We start from the raw sequence: 17,046 nt of genomic DNA, 5'->3' as shown, positions 1-17,046 counted from the left end.
ATATCCTATCCCTAATAAATAATGAAAAAGAATAGTAAAAGGAAGTAGGGTCAAATCCTCAAGGACTGGACTTGCAAAATATCTTGTTCCGTGAAATCCCGTGCAAGAGTCTTGCCCAAGACAACTGCGTTCTCGGAAAAAATAAAAACAATAATGTAATTAAAGGGTTGGATCCGAAATGAAAAATAAAATAAAAATGCAATTAAGAATATTGAATTGAAAATTCGAGAAATTAAAAATAGAGTTAAGAGAAAGAAAATTCTTACGGGAGATTCCAGCCTCCAGTTGTCTCGTTCAGCCTTGGGTTAAATCCTCGGCTTTTAGATGATCCTTCCCAAACCGAATAAGCCAGTTATAGTGGAAGAGGATGCTTGCGACCACCAGCTCCAATGATTTAGACTACGACTTGGTGGAACCTGACTCTAGCTAACAATCGCTTCTGTGGGATCGTCTTATGCTAGATCAACGCTTCTTAATGGCGAATCCCATGCCATTTTGTCTCTTGGGCTCGCCAACCTCTGACGCAGTAAGCTAACGAACCGACTGTGCAACCTTCCCAAAACATACAAAGCGGCCGCCTTTGCATATGTTGAAAAACTTACTTAAGGGACTTGGATGGAAGGCCACCAGTAGTGAGAAACGATGAATACTCAGCGAGAAGGCTAAGTACGGATTCTAAGCCTCAAGAACCTTTTTGGGGATTTTTGACAACCTTCGGCTAGATGGGTTTAGTGGCTCATGGTTGTGGTAGAAAAGAAAATAAATAAAATAAAAATAAAGATTTTATTGAAAGGAAATATGAAAAGAACAAAAGCCTAGACTTTTAGGGAGAGAGTGTTTACAGAAAAAGAAAAAGATGAGATCCCCTTTTGAGTCACTTCACCCCCTATTTATAGTGCTAGGGGAGATATTCTAATTCTACTTAAATTCCTAAAAGATAAATACATTTAATTGAAGATAAATAAAGATAAAATAAAATCCTAAAAATAATCCTTAATAATTATCTCAATATTAATTATCCTAATATAATTAAAATAGAGTTTCATAAAATAAAATCTCTTCTTTTTGCATTTCAACCCTTGTGTCCTCCATGCTTGCACTTTTGGCACCAACTTTTCCTTGTGTCGCACATTGGCCCATTTTATCTCTAAATTCACGCTTTTGGCCCTTAATTTCACTTTTGCCTCAAATTTAGTCCCTATGAGATAAAAGATCATAAATAGCTCAAATTAGCAGGATCATACTCAGAATAAATACATAATTAATACATAAAAATACGTTATTCTAGAGTGTTATCAGAAAAAAACAAGAAGCAAAAAAACAAATAAACATATTGTAATTTCGGCTATAAAGCCATTATTTTGAACCGATTGTAGCTCTCTGAGATTTTTGTTTTTTGAATACAAAAGAAAAAAACAAAGATTCAAGCAAAAACTACAAAGGCAAAGCAGATTAAAAACAAAAAAAAGAAAATACGAAAGGTCCTTTTTATTTTCTTTATTTTCGATTTTGGGACTATTTATATTCAAAGGTTTTTATTATTATTTATTTCCTTTTTACTTAAAAACTACATATATATAGAGAATATATAAGAAATGGAAGAAAAATGAGGCGAAAACTTACCTGAGACAGAGTCCGGCCATCGTCTATGGCGGCGCCGCGGCAGAGCCACGATGGCCCACTCTACCGGATTCTAGGTCTATTCCAGCAAGAGAACAGAGAAAAAAAGAAAGACTTTTATTTATTTTTAAAGTAGGGTCTGAATGCTTTTTCTTTTTTGTATTTATAAATCCCCAAAACGACGTTGTTTGGGGCAGGCTTTTGAAGCCCCAAAATGAGGCCGTTTTGCCCTTTCCCGAATTTTCAGCCCAACCCGCCTGGAGGATCCGCATGTTTTCAACCAATGGTATATTTACGCGCGCGGTCCTTCCACCTTTGCGGCGCATTGCAATTTAGTCCTTTTCATTTTTTTCTTTTCTTTTAATTTTGCCTGATATTTTTCTCTTTATTTCATTTTAATTCGCGTTGAAACGTTGCGCATAAGGTTGGAGATATTTTCCTAATCGGTCTTTCCTTCTTGGTGCGCGTTTTACTTTAGTCCTCTATTATCCTTTACTATTTCATTTTAAAATCTATCCCCTAAATCCTATTTTTTTTATTTTTGTCCTTTTATTGTTATTATTATTATTATTATTAGTAGTAGTAGTAGTAGTAGTAGTACTATTATTGTTATTATTACTGTTACTATTACTTCCATTATTACAAATACTAATATTTTTATTTTTACTATTATTATTATTATTATTGTTATTAATTTGTTTTACCTAATATTCACTCGTTTATTTATTTATTGGTTCTCTATTAAATTTTTAAATTTTTCATTTATTTACATACTCATATTTTAAATTAGTTTGTTTATTTATTTATCTTAATTTTTATTCTCATTATTCCTATTTTTATTTTTCTTTATTTTATCATTTACACTTATTATTGTCATTTCATTATTTATTTATTTACATATTTATATTTTGTTATACACACTTTCAAATTTCGATTATTCATTATTATTATTAACTTTATTATTATGTTTATTATTTATTAATATTAACATTCATTATTACTATTATTATTATCGTTATTATTACTATTAGTATTATATTTTTCGTGCTTACGTACCTAATACATACATATATGTATACATTTATTTAATCTTATCATGCATTTATATCCTTTTGTATAAGTTGGGATTTGTATATTATTACCAATATCATTATCATCAATATCATCATTGTCATTTATTCGATATTTATTTATGCAATGTTAGGTCTTAACTCGATACTTATGTTAGCATGCTTGTTATTCTGCTATGAACGCAAACGCGATCACTCAAATTTTTGACATTTCATCACGAAACCGTTTTATATTTCCCTTAATGTATAAAAATTGTTTCGTCAAAATGAACGTTGCTCGTATTTTGAGATTCGAGAAATCGTACCTTAACTTACGGGGTCTCGATTTTCTCGATAAATTTGAATAAACGAACGTTTTAAAACGAAACTTTTAATAATCTCGGGAATTAAGAAAAGATCGTGTTCTAACTTACGGAATATGATTATTTTTCTAAAATCGAGATAATCAAATGTTTTTTTAACAATAATAAAACTCTTGGTGTTTATTCTCGTTTGGGGATTTAAAGATATTGTGTCCTAACTTACTGGATATAATTTTTTTCTCGATTAACGTGAAATATGCCCTCTTTCCATGAAAATTTTAAGCGTTTTAACAAAGGATCGTATTTTGAATATCTTCAAAGTTTTCAGTTCTCGACATTAAGACATTAATTAATCAACTAAGTACCAATTTTGGGCGTTACGAGAGTGCTAATCCTTCCTCGAACGTGACCGACTCCCGAACCCGTTTTTCTAAATTTCGTGGACCAAATTTTTTGTTTTGATCAAATTAAATTGCTTATTAAAAACAACCACTTTTCGAGGTGACCCGATCACACCTCATAAAAAAGGATTGGTGGCGACTCCCATTTTCGTTTTCATTTTCAAAATCCAAGTCGACCCCGTTTTTACGAAAAAATGGTGTCAACAGCTTGGCGACTCCTTTGAGGACCCAAAATAAGAGAGTCAAGCCACGAGTTGATTACTTCTTTTCTTTTTGTCGAAAGTTGATAATTTGGTTTAAATTTACGATCCTTTCGTTGCATTTTATTTTTTGCACCATTTTGTTATGTCTGCTTTATCTGTACAAGTCTCGATATATCTTTTGGCATATTGTATTTTGCATAAATCATTCGATTTACCCTTTTAAGTGGGAGTGAGAAACTACGCCTTCATGAGGTTTTCACCTCTACATGGGATAGTGAATCGCTTTTGGGATACATCCGTAGCTATATTTTCGTGAGATTTTCATCTCCGCATGGCCATAGGGAAACTTATTCCCCTGAACTGAACTCAGTCCGTATGAGCCTGTAATAGGTGAAGATCGAGGAATCTGTCGGTTTAGGTACCCTTACTTTGGAACTGAACCACATATAGTAAGCCCAAGGAGGCTACCCTAGGTACCACACCGAACCCTAGTGGTTTCTTAAATGGTAGCTTTAATTATGATTTCTTGTATGCTTTAAATTTTAGTTTTGTGTTATACTGACTTGCTTTGTTTTGCTTTAATTGTGATTGCATAGCATTTTCATCATAAAAGAAGTGTTGATTCACGTTCAGTATCTAAATAGAGAGCTTGTCATAAGAAAATGAGTTTCTTGATAAAATGGAAGACAATGCGTTCATCTAAATATGGCACCAGAAAACATAACGAGGTAAATGTGATAGTTTGATGAATGAGTACACGGTTTTGCTTCGTGGCCTGAGAATTCAAGGTGACAAAGATTATTCGAGAGCCGCTAACGTTCTATTTCTTTTAAAGGAGCCAACAAGCATCACGAGCATGAGCGAACAATGGGTCGCGACTCGGATCATGCAAAAAGGAGATCGAAGAGGCACCTTTTTGGAGAATTTACGAGGGTCGATCTTAGCATTTGGATATGAGAAAAGGGGTCGATATCTTCATTTTGAGTATTAGGGCAAGGCCAAATATGTAAATATCCGTTTTAAATAAAGAGATTTGTTTTCTAGTAAAGTTGTTCTAATAGAATTGAATCAGAATCAACGTCTCTTTTTGCATTCATTCCATTCATCTGCATTACATTTCATTGCATCATTTGCATTAAATTTCACGAAAAGACCCTAATTAAACGAGATTATTTTAGTTAATTTGGAAGCCAACAAGAATCCACCAACTAAATATCACTACAGTACTCGTCGCAAAAAAAAAGCAATGGATCAAAGGTTAGAAAGATTGGAACAATTGCAAAAGGAGATGTAAGATCAGATGCAGGAACGACTGGATAAAATCCAACAAGACATGCTAGAATCCCAAAGAACTATGATAAGCCAATTGGCGTAGTTATTGGCTGGAGGGAATGATAAAGGAAAAAGTCCTGAAGTTGATTCTGGGGTTGATCATGAGGACCCTGTTTATCCTCCAGGTTTCACCCCGATGAGCACTCAGGCACAACCAGATATGTGCCCATAAAGAGTACTTGTCACTATTAGACTCAATATCAGGCTGGTGCCTCGGTACAAATGAACTTTCAAACAGGCTCTGGTTCTAATCTGGGAGATAATCCAATCAACCCCGTTGTTCCTGTGCTTGACGACGTGGCAGAAGTGGAGAAAGTAAGAGTGGATCTACCGAAGCAACTTGAGGATCGGTGTAGGCAGCTAGAGGAAAAGTTTAAAGCAATGGAGAATGCTGATTACCATTGTAGGGTCGATGCTAAAGACCTGAGTTTGGTCCTTGACTTAGTTCTCCCGCCTAAGTTCAAGATGCCAGAATTCGAAATGTACAACGGGACTAGCTGTCCTGAAGCTCATATCACTATGTTCTATCAAAGGATGACAGGATATGTCAACAATGATCAACTGTTAATCCACTTCTTCCAAGACAGTTTGATCGGGTCTGCAGCCAAGTGGTACAACTAGTTGAGTCATGCTAAAGTTAGCTCATGGAAGGACTTGGCAGAAGCTTTCATGAAGCAATACAGCCACGTGACAGATATGGCACCTGACAGAATCACACTGCAGAATATGGAAAAGAGGCAAAGTGAGAGCTTCAGGCAATATGCCCAAAGATGGAGAGAGCTAGTAACACAAGTCCAGCCACCTCTTCTGGAGAAAGAAACCACGGTGCTTTTCATCAACACTCTGAAAGCCCCATTCATTAACCATATGTTGGGAAGGGCTACCATGAGCTTCTCAGATATGGTAATGTCTAGCAAGATGATTGAAAATGCCATAAGAAGTGGGAAGATAGATACGGGAAAAATCATCAAAATATCAACCCCAAAGAACAAAGAAAATGAAGTGAGCAACTGAGCTTGTATAATAAAGGGTATTCTAAATCGGTCACTGTAGGCCAGCCAAGGATGGTAGCTGCTAGCTACCAAGGCCCCTCAAGGCAAGAATCTAACTCGAGGCCAAGCATAGAAAGACTCTAGTTTACACCTATCCCAATGACATATAGAGAGTTGTATCAGAATCTGTTTGATCCGCAAGTGGTAGCTCTATTTTACTTGGAACCCGTACAACCTCCGTTCCCAAAATGGTATGATGCAAACGCCCAATGCGAATATCACGCGGGAATAACAGGACACTCCATTGAAAATTGCACTACATTTAAAAAGTTAGTCGAAAGATTCATTAAGATGGGCATCGTGAAGTTTGACGATCCATCAGGACCTAATGTGGTAGAAAATTCGTTACCCAGTCGTCCAGACCCAGGGGTCAACGCGATAATTGAGAATGGAGGAAAGAGAACCAAAACCAATGTTGCAAAAGTAAAAACCCCACTGAAATGGGTTTTGAAACAAATGATAGACATGAGATTAATCATTCAGAATTAAGAGAAGAGAACAAAAGGGATGAGGAGCTACTGTGAGTTCCACACTGAAGAAGGACATGAAATCCAAAAGTGTGCTGAATTCAAAGCTTTAGTACAAAGCCTAATGGATAATAAAGAGTTGGAATTCTTTGAAGAAGTCAAAGGACATGGAGGAATGTTGGGAAATTTGAACACCGTATCCGAGAGAGCTGGGGAAGAGAATTATCAGACGTTTGCCCTTACACACTTGGGAGTGGTTTGAACAATGGGACTGTAGAAGAGAACTATAACACCCCTTACCCGTATTCAACACCAGAATAGGGTACGAGGCATTACCAGAACACATACTCTTGTAAACGTATTTAACCGAGTTATAAAACTTCATCTAAATTAAAACTTTCAAATTATTAACATGATTTTATAATTCTTCATAATATATCCTCAAAATATTATATTCATAATAAATAGGATCTACGAGACCCGATACATATTCATGCAATTCACAAGTCTTAATAATTCAATGCTTTATTTCCATTTCATTCAGTTCACAAATTTCTCATGTTCACAATTCAAATCATTAAGTTCAATACTAATACGTATTTATCATTTATCTCAACGTTTATTGATTATACCATTCATTAACACATTTATGAAATTCTCAAATTTGCAATGAAAATATCACTTTAGCTTAAATAACAACATCAACTCAACTCATCATCCTGGTATAAATTCACTACCACTTATCCATTTACTATAATTCTTTTGGGCTCATTTGTCACTTACCATCCTTAATCAAATTAGGGAACGGTTATGGAAAATTGAGTAATTCACTTCCACTTTGCTATAGTATAACTATGGTCTTGCGTATGATCAATTAGCACTTTCCAAAGCCATAGCCCTGACATGGTCTTACACAGATCACATTTATTACTTGTCACTTGTCCTTAATCAGATAAGTGTAGCTAAAGCTACCACTCATCACTTGTCACTGATCAGATAAGTGTAGTTAAAGCTATCACTTGTCACTGATCAGATAAGTGTAGATAAAGCTACCACTCATCACTTGTCACTTGTCACTGATCAGATAAGTGTAGCTAAAGCTACCACTTATCACTTGTCATTGATCAGAAGTACTCAAATCCGACGTTCCGCTCAATTTGATCATTTATTCGGTTTTCACATTGTTATTTTATTCTCAAAACATCAACAAATATATCTCATCATACATTATATAATTCATAAAATTAACATTTAATCATTAAATTTCAGCCATATGAACTTACTATTTCATTATCTTTCTACACTTGTTTCCTATGCACATCACACAAGATATAAACATATCATTCAACCATAGTCGAAAGCTAGTGTATTTAAACATAACTCTTTTTGGAACTAACCACATGATAAACCATTTCACTAGAGATTACATAATTTAAACATACCACCCTTTTCATGATCACAAGCATATTTCCAATTAGGCACTTACCATTTCAATGCATAACTTATAAATTTAACGTGGCATAATCCAACCACTACTTGGCCAAAGCCTAAGCATGTACGCCAAATATGTTAGCCAAATACACATATAGCATAAGCATTATAAGCATGGATGAGCACAACATTTATTCATGTATCATGCTTACCAACACGTGTTAATTCATAAACCATTCATGACATTATTTCATTCCAAATCATATATCGAATATACCATACACACATACTATGAAACTTTATTTTCACACATGAGCTTAAGCCATGACCAATAATGCACAAATATAAGCATCATTTCTATTTCATCGTTTATCAATTATAATCAAGCATATGACCAATTATACACAAATCATTCATATAGTTCACAATTTTCCTCCTCCTCCTCTCCATTCCACATCCTTAATGTGTATAACACATTTAAACAACATTATCCATACTATCACTATTTTCCTGTATGTAAATTCAAATTGTCGGTCAGAGTCAGAGTCACTAATTTATTTATATCTCAAGCTACAGAGCTCCAAATTAAGATCCATTAATTTTTTCTGAAACTAGACTCACATATCTTCTTACCATAAAATTTTCAGAATTTTTGATTTAGCCAATAAGTACAGTTTATTCTTTAAAGTTTCCTCTGTTTCACTATTCGACAGTTTCGACCCCTCTTCACTAAAAATTAATTATCTCTTTGTATAGAATTCGGATGATGTCCCTGTTTATTTCTATTTAAAATAGAATCATTAAGGATTTTAAATAATTATAACCCATAATTATTTTTATACAATTTTTAATGATTTTTCCAAGTTAGAACAGGGGAACTCGAATTCATTTTGACCTTATCTAGCAAAATTTATTATATCTCATGATTTACAATTCCATTACTTACACCGTTTCTTCTATGAGAAACTAGACTCAATAAGATTTAATTAAATATTTTTTCATCCTCTAATTCAATGTCCACGATTTATGGTGATTTTACAAAGTTAACCTACTGTTGCTGTCCAAAACTGTTTTAGTGCAAGATGTTGATAATCAAATTTATAACACCCTCCTTTCCTTTCTCTACAATATTTTCTATCAATTCCTCTTGTTTCCCTTCACTAACATATCAAGAACATACAACTTTATATAATGAAACCCTACATTAACATCAATTTCATACTTTTTCAATAATATCAAACTTAAAAATATATTGAAATCTTGATGTTCTTACTTTGCTCTATTGATTTCAATCTTTAACTTGATTTTCTCTCTCTTCCAGCTTCTATTTCTTGAATCTAACTTGTTATTCTAGCTCCCCATAGTCTCCTTAACAATTTTCTCTCTTGGTAGCTATGAAAATTCTTTTGATTTATAGGTGAAAATGGTAAATTTTTGGTGGAAGGACCAAATGGTAAAGAACGCAAAACTTTCTTTCTTCTCTTCTCTTCTAACGTGAAATGCATGGGAAAGGAAGATGATTCTTCATCTTTTCTTCCACACATATATATATACTAAATAAAATAATAATAAAATGATAAATGTAATTTAAAAATCAAATTAAAATATTAATAAACTAATATTTATTTATTTATTTGATCTAAAATATCTCCAACATCATTATTATGTTCTAGATTTCTCTTTCTTCTAATTGACCATTTTTCCCTTTAGATCTTTTAAAATTCCACCATTGAGTCAATACTTAATTTGGTAAAATTACGATTTAGTCCATCATAATTCTTCATCTATTCAATTTGGTCCCAATTCATCTATTTCCTTAGTTTCTAGATTATTTCACCCTTAAAATATTTACACTATTGGTCCTTTAAATTTTCATATTTACACTTTAACCCCTCAAATTTTGAGTATTTACTCTTGGATAACAAAACTTTTCTCACTTTTGCAATTTAATATTTTCTTTAATTAATATGTCATTATATACTTCCCAATGTTGTCATAACTCAAAATTCTCCTTTTTGTCACTTTATTTCCTTACTATATCAAATATAATATCTTACTGTAAAAATTTTTGGGGTATTACAAGATCCCTGAACTTTTTAGACCTATTTCAGAGTAATATCTAAAACACGCTTATTGCTCTAAGCCTAGGAGCAATAAGAATCCTTTTGTGAGATAGGCTCATGTCCAAAATCTTTATTTTAATAAAATGCATCTTCGTTTCTCACTTCGAGCAAATATTCTTTTATTGTTTCCATTTCATTCATAATCATACTATACAGATGAATATTCTTGGGTTCTTTTATTCTTTAGATGTACATTCGAACCTATAACAGGTCTCCAGATATCAATGATATGAGCGATACTGCTATTGACTCAGAATCTCCTTTTGAGCAAGATATGTGTCCAGAGGAACCTGAGGACTTTGAAGGTGACCGAGACTGTAACTTATCTCTTGGTTTGTTAAGGATGAGAGAACAAGATGAAAACAAGATCCTACCTTACAAAGAATCAATGGAAATCATAGCCTTTCTCTATGTGGGGCATGGATGTCATCAGGACAATCTCGCCGAAAGTTTTTGGCGGTCATCGATTCATCTTCGTGGTCGTCAATTACTTGACTAAGTAGGTGGAAGCTGCCTCATATGCAAATGGCACGAAGTCGATAGTCAGCAAATTCTTGAAAAATCATATGTCAGTATGGAATGCCAAAAGGATCATATCAGACAATGCATTGAATTTGAACAACAGCAGGATATCAAAAGTTTGCAGTATGTTAAAGATTAACACCATATCACCTCAAGATGAACGACGCGGTGAGAAAAAACTAAAAAAACAAAAAAAAAACTCTACTGGGGCAACGCCTTTCGCTTTGGCTTATAGCGGTTTTGCCCATTGAAGCTGAGATTCCTTCTCTTTGAGTCTTTGGATCCAATCCTGATTGAAGAGAAACTTTCAAAGTTATCCGTCATAGTCAAATGCACCAAAAAACAAATGATGCGAGCTCACCAAAGAAGGTTCACCCTAGAGAATTCCCTTAGGAGGACCTGGTATCGAAGAATATCCTCCCCTTACAAAAAACTTCAGAAGGAAGTGGATACCAAACTGGGAAGGAACTTATGTGAAAGGTCTTATTTGGAAAAGTGTTGATTTTGACTGGAAGGGATAACAAGGACTAACCCAATCCTATGAGTTCAAATTTAATCAAAGAATGTTTCAAAAAGAAAAAGAGAAAAAAGAAAAAGAAAAATGAGAGACCAAGGTGAAAACCCGCAAAGGGCGCCTTGAGACCAAAAAGGTTTTGAATTGAAAACCCAAAAATGGGCTATTCAAGTTTTGATTGAAGGTGGGGCATGTGGTAGTCTTGTCCTCTCCAAATTAGCAAGAATGAGAGGTGTTACATCTTGGGACATCATCAAAGTCTTATAGGACTTCTAAACACATATAAAGTTCAAAAGGGTCCTCAAGGAGCTTGGGGCAGAGAAGCTCATGCTATGATATTTGAGACACCTATTTCTATTATATTCATTTTTGTATTTTGGCAAAATGTGCCATCTTGATTAATTTATTCTCATTCTAGCAAAATTTGCTATCTCGATTAATCTATTCATTTCAACCTTTGATCTCAACAAAATTTTATCTTGTCCATTTTGATAATATTTTTCAAGCATTTCTCATTCAAATAACGATTAATGGACTGATAATATTCAAGCAGAAGGAGTTCTGCATATTACTCTGAAAGTTTCTAAATAATGTGAGGACCTGAAACAGGGCTATTGTTTAGAACTAACCAACTTAATGGTTGGAAGCATTTGAGAAAGAATAGTCTAAAGTGCGACCATTTCTTTGGTTTTTCTGTTGAAGATACCGGCTAAACAAGAAGGCATCAGTGATAGAACTTTGACGAACAGCGAGCAATGACAACCTAAGCATTAAAAAGGGATCATTCTCATGACATTTTACAAATATCATACATACACATCTAGTTAGGAGCATTTGATTCATTCTAATCATGACATCCTAAACACTAGGCATAAATAGGTCCATGAAATGAATTTTACAGGTCATGTTCCCCAGAGAATAGATCAATGAAGTTACCCATACCCCTGAACTTGCAGTGGGATGGATTGAAGTCATCATATCAAGTCTTATCTCCCTGAAGTTGCAGCGGAGTAGACTAAAAATAGCAGTACTGTTGCATTGAACAAAGACTATTTACATGCTATAGCTCTTGAATTTAGATTGCTAAGACAACACGGGTATAAAGTCAATCAAGGTACAACACAAGAAAAAATTCAAAATTGGACATTTTAATTTACATCAAATTTGAAAACACATAACATTGAATTATTTTCATGCACTAGATGTTTTCGCTTGTTTCATGGATGAAGTTGAAGACATTAAAGCAAGCCAAAAACAAGATTGCAAGGGACTACTCAACTTGTATGAGGCTTCATACCACTTATTAAAAGGTGAAACAATGCTGGAGAATGTAAGAAAGTTAGCAGCCAAACTTCTCAAACAATATCTAAAGGAGAACAATGATCATCAATATCTTTGGATGCTTGAGGAACATGCCTTGGTGCTTCATTTACATTGGAGGATGCCAAGGTTGGAAGCCAGATGGTTCATAGATATGTATGAGAAAAAAAAGGACAAAAATCCCATTATTTTAGAGCTTGCTATATTGGATTACAACATAGTGCAATCTATGCACCAGGATTATCTTAGATATGCTTCAACGTAAGTATTCCTACTGCATACTAGTTCCAAGTTGACTCGCATATGCTTCAACGCAAGTATGATTTTGTTTTTTTTCCACTTGTATTATTTAGGTGGTGGAAAGAACTTGGCCTTGGCAAGACCTTGAGCTTTGCTAGAGATAGCCTAATGGAAAACTTCTTATGGAGTGTGGGAATGATAAATACTCCTCAAGATGAAAAAGGTAGAAGAATTCAGACAAAGGTCAATGCGCTAATAACAGTTATAGATGATGTTTATGAAGTTTATGGAACCTTAGATGAGTTGGAACTCTTTACAGATGTTGTTGAGAGGTTTGTAGTTGTACTACTATATGATTTTATCTGCTTTTGATATTTCTTACAAATGTTTAATAATCTTTAATGTGTTGGTGTAATTTTAGATGAGATATAAATCAAATACAAAAGCTTCCAAACTATATGAAAATATGTTACCATGCGCTTTACAATTCCGTAAATGAAATGGCTTTCGACACTCTTAAGGAACAAGGGATAGATGTCCTTCCCTTTCTCAAGAAAATCAATTCCTAAGATTCTTTTTTGCTTTTCCTTATGAGCTCTGTCTGATTTGTGTTGTTCATGGTTTAACAGAAATGTTCAGTGGATGAATCTTTGTAAATCATATTTGTTGGAGGTAAAATGGTATTACATTGGATATACGCCAACTCTGTGAGAGTACATTGATAATGCTTGGATTTCAATATCGGGTTTTGTAATGCTTGGTCATTCCTATTTGGCAACTGATCTTATAACAGAAGAGGGATTGCACCACATCCAGCAATATTACCCCGATATAATTTATTGGTCGTCCATAATTGTACGATTAGTAGATGATTTAGGGACATCATTGGTAAGCAATATATATATTAATAAATATATATAGTTATCAACTTAAAATTTCCATTCATTAATTAGTCTAATAGTGATTTGCTTGTTTGACTTTTTTTTTAAAAAAATTCGATTAGTATGAGCTTCAAAGAGGTGATGTTCCTAAATCAATTCAATGTTATATGAACGAAAGTGAAGCATCTGAAGAAGAAGCTCGTGACCACATAAGGAAATTAATTGATGCAACATGGAAGAAGATGAATGAAGACCAAATGGCTAAATCTCCTTTCTCTCGTACGTTTATTGACGTTGCTATGAACCTTGCAAGAATATCTTTATTGATGTACCAAAATGGCGATGGTCATGCTATTGAAGTTAAAGAAACCAAAGATAGAGTGTTATCATTATTCGTTAACCCAATTTCTTTGCCTAAATATTTAAGAACATTAGAATTATTTTTCAAACTGGGCGAATAAAATGTTAGTTTTTGGTATAGTGTGCCAAATCATTTTATGATATTTTAATATGGTGTACAATAAACTTATGGTAGTGTAAGAACTACCCTACTACATGTTTCCTTTTGCTTGTAATGGTTTCTGCTTCTCCCCTCTATATCCCATTTTTTTTTGACTCCTTTGAGCTGTTACTCCATTTTTCTCAAATGAATGCTACATGTTTCCCTGACCCCTAAAAAATTAAAAATAAAATAAAAAGTCAAACTTGTAAAACCCCATATCCGACCCGATAACCGGATCCGAGTATGAGATGTCACATTTGTTAGCTGGAGCAACTCATACCAAACATAAATGTCATTTCATAATATTAAACCACATTAACACATTTCAATCACAATTTAATCATTCGAGTCTAAATGTGGTTTAATATGAGCATAGGAATCAAATTCAAAAACTTGTCAAATTTTAACATTTTTTCTTGAGACAGAAACTCTATATCTTGAAACAAACCTCATCATAAGTTTTTAAAATTTTGCTTTGATGTTTATATGTCTCAAGACAATAAAATTCATGTCTCAAGGAAAAATTCCTCAAGTCTAGAGATTGGGTCTCGAGACAGACCTCCCCTATTTTCCTATCTTAGCTTCGATGTTTCATTTCTCGATACCTAAAGCGGAGCAAAAGTTTTTTAGTTTCTATGTGCCCTTATCTCGAGACATAGACCACTAGTCTCGAGAACTAGATGAGTTTGTCTTAGGACATTAAGCAAATGAATGCATAATATAGTAAATTTTTATTCTAACGGTCTCAAGACATTCTCTCACTCTTTCGAGACTTAATGGTAAATGGTTTAAAATGCACATTTTCAAACATTCAAAATTCACCTAATTGTACATAAAACATACCCAAATATTACACCAATGCAAAATCACCAATTTAACACATGTAAACACTATCAAACGTCATTAAACTATAGTATCAAAAGCATTAAGGTTTAATCTACTAACTAACATATTCAGACTTATATAAATAAACATAGATCATCCAACCATCACACCAGTATAACTAGCACCAAGTGTATCATTGATACGTTCGGAAATAGTGCGCTTCACACCTCATCAGTATAAACTGAAGAAAAATCTCGTACACTAATCATATGATATGCTAACTATAACTGATCCAATCCGAGACAGTATTCACTATTTCAAAGTATAAATATATTTCTCATGTGACCAAAATATAAGTAATATTTGATGATTGATTAGCTATAAGTGCAACCTTGAACAACCTTAAGTTTTAAAATCACCAAAATATAAATAATATTTGACGGAACGAGTGCCCAAGGATTGCCCAAGATGCATTTGAACTGTAGGTCCTACCTGCAATTGCAAGTGTTGAGATTATTAAATCTTCTCAACAAAGAGCTAAATTAAATGATAGAATAAAAAGTGACCAAAAAAAGTAAAAGCATCAAAGTGATAATTTACTTATAGTACAGGGACCAACAATGGATTAAGTCCAAAGATGCAACTTGAAAAGCTCCGGGCGGCTTGCTTCAAAATTCAAAGAAATAATAACAAAAGGGAGTAATTTTTAAATTAATCATAATAAAACGATTCATTATTATTTATATTATAAGAATTTCTTTCAAAAAAAAACAAAAAGTTATGGACTAAAAGAGAATTACTCCTTACAATTTTTTTTTGAATTGCAATAACATGACAAAGTTCAAATATAAACATTACTCGAGCTTAGACCACACCTGAAACAATGAACACTCTTAACTATCAGATCGTCACACGAAACTCATTACTTCTTACAATTTAAAACATGTTTTTGGTGTGATATCTACAATTTTACTTATTAGGTGGATTGTATAGATATTGCTTTAGATTTGAGCATTTTAAATTGATTTCTTTTTCATTTCACACATCAATTATTTGAACTTGATTTGGAATTTATTATTTTTAAAATTAAATGTATATTAAATCAAAACATATTGTGATTGATTTATCTATATTTTATTAAAGATATATAATATTTAAAAATAAAAAGAAGTGTAATTATGTAGCTAAATTAAATCACATTTAAAAGTTGATGATAAAGAGAGCACTTGGTGAATCTATTATAACAAATAGCAAGTGGGCAAACTATTTAAATGACATGACATTAGATTTCCTTGATTTAAAAGATTAATATCTTAGATATTAGCAACTAATATATATTAATTTATCCTTTATAAGATATATAAATATTTCAATTCAGGATACATAAAATATATAATATATTTATTCTTTTACATTTCAAATATCATATAATATAAAATATTTTTAATATAATCTATTATATTTTTTTATTTAATAAAGTCAGTTATGAGGGATTTTAAATCATGGTGATAGAAGAGGAAAAAGAAAATGAGGCTGATTGGCGCATGAAAAATGAGAGAGAAAAAAAAAGCAAGAAAGACTCAGTTTTCGGGTTTTAAGTGTGCATTAATGGTTTAGGGGTCATTGCGAACTTAAGTCTTTTGAAATTTCTGTTTCTTTGCATGAAATTTTCAATTTGATTCATTTTAGTCCTTATTTACATATTTAGTATGTTCATGATTCAATCCTAATGTGATATATTAATATGTTCAATTTAGTCTCTAGATTCGCTTTTGTTAGGTTTAATTTTGGATTTATCCTTGATTTAAGTGTTTTTTACTTATTTATGTGATTTCGTATATTTTTACGTTCATATTATTTTTTAATTTTATAATTTTAAGTCTTTTTATCTTTTAATTTTATATATTTATAAAAAATCAACGCTAAATTAGCAAAAAGTATAAACAAGTCGCTTCATTACTCAGATCGTTGTACCAATAGAGAAATGAAATTTGGAACATTTGAGATTATTTTTAATATTAGATTAAAATAAATATGGGTTGGAGTGGAGGTTGGAATTGTGGTACTTAGGTATGGGTTGTATCGGTTAATATATATCATTTCAATCTTAAACGAGTACAAAGTAGTATATGTTTTAGTTTGATTAAAATTTTGGCATGTTTCACTATTTTGATGTATTTGAATTGTATCGGTTAATATATATCATTTCAATCTTAAATGAGTACATGTAGTATATGTTTT

At 32.8% G+C, this 17,046-nt stretch overlaps 1 pseudogene; it reads left to right on the top strand.

Moving 5' to 3' along the window:
* Positions 1-5,624: 5,624 nt before the first annotated feature.
* LOC105797456 ((-)-alpha-terpineol synthase-like) lies at positions 5,625-13,939 on the top strand (annotated as a pseudogene).
* Positions 13,940-17,046: the final 3,107 nt, after the last annotated feature.

The sequence above is a fragment of the Gossypium raimondii genome, chromosome 9 (genome assembly GCF_025698545.1).
Source record: "Gossypium raimondii isolate GPD5lz chromosome 9, ASM2569854v1, whole genome shotgun sequence".
NCBI classification, from domain to species: domain Eukaryota; kingdom Viridiplantae; phylum Streptophyta; class Magnoliopsida; order Malvales; family Malvaceae; genus Gossypium; species Gossypium raimondii.
Note: the sequence above shows the minus strand (reverse complement) of the source record. Positions and strands in the feature narration are given on the sequence as shown.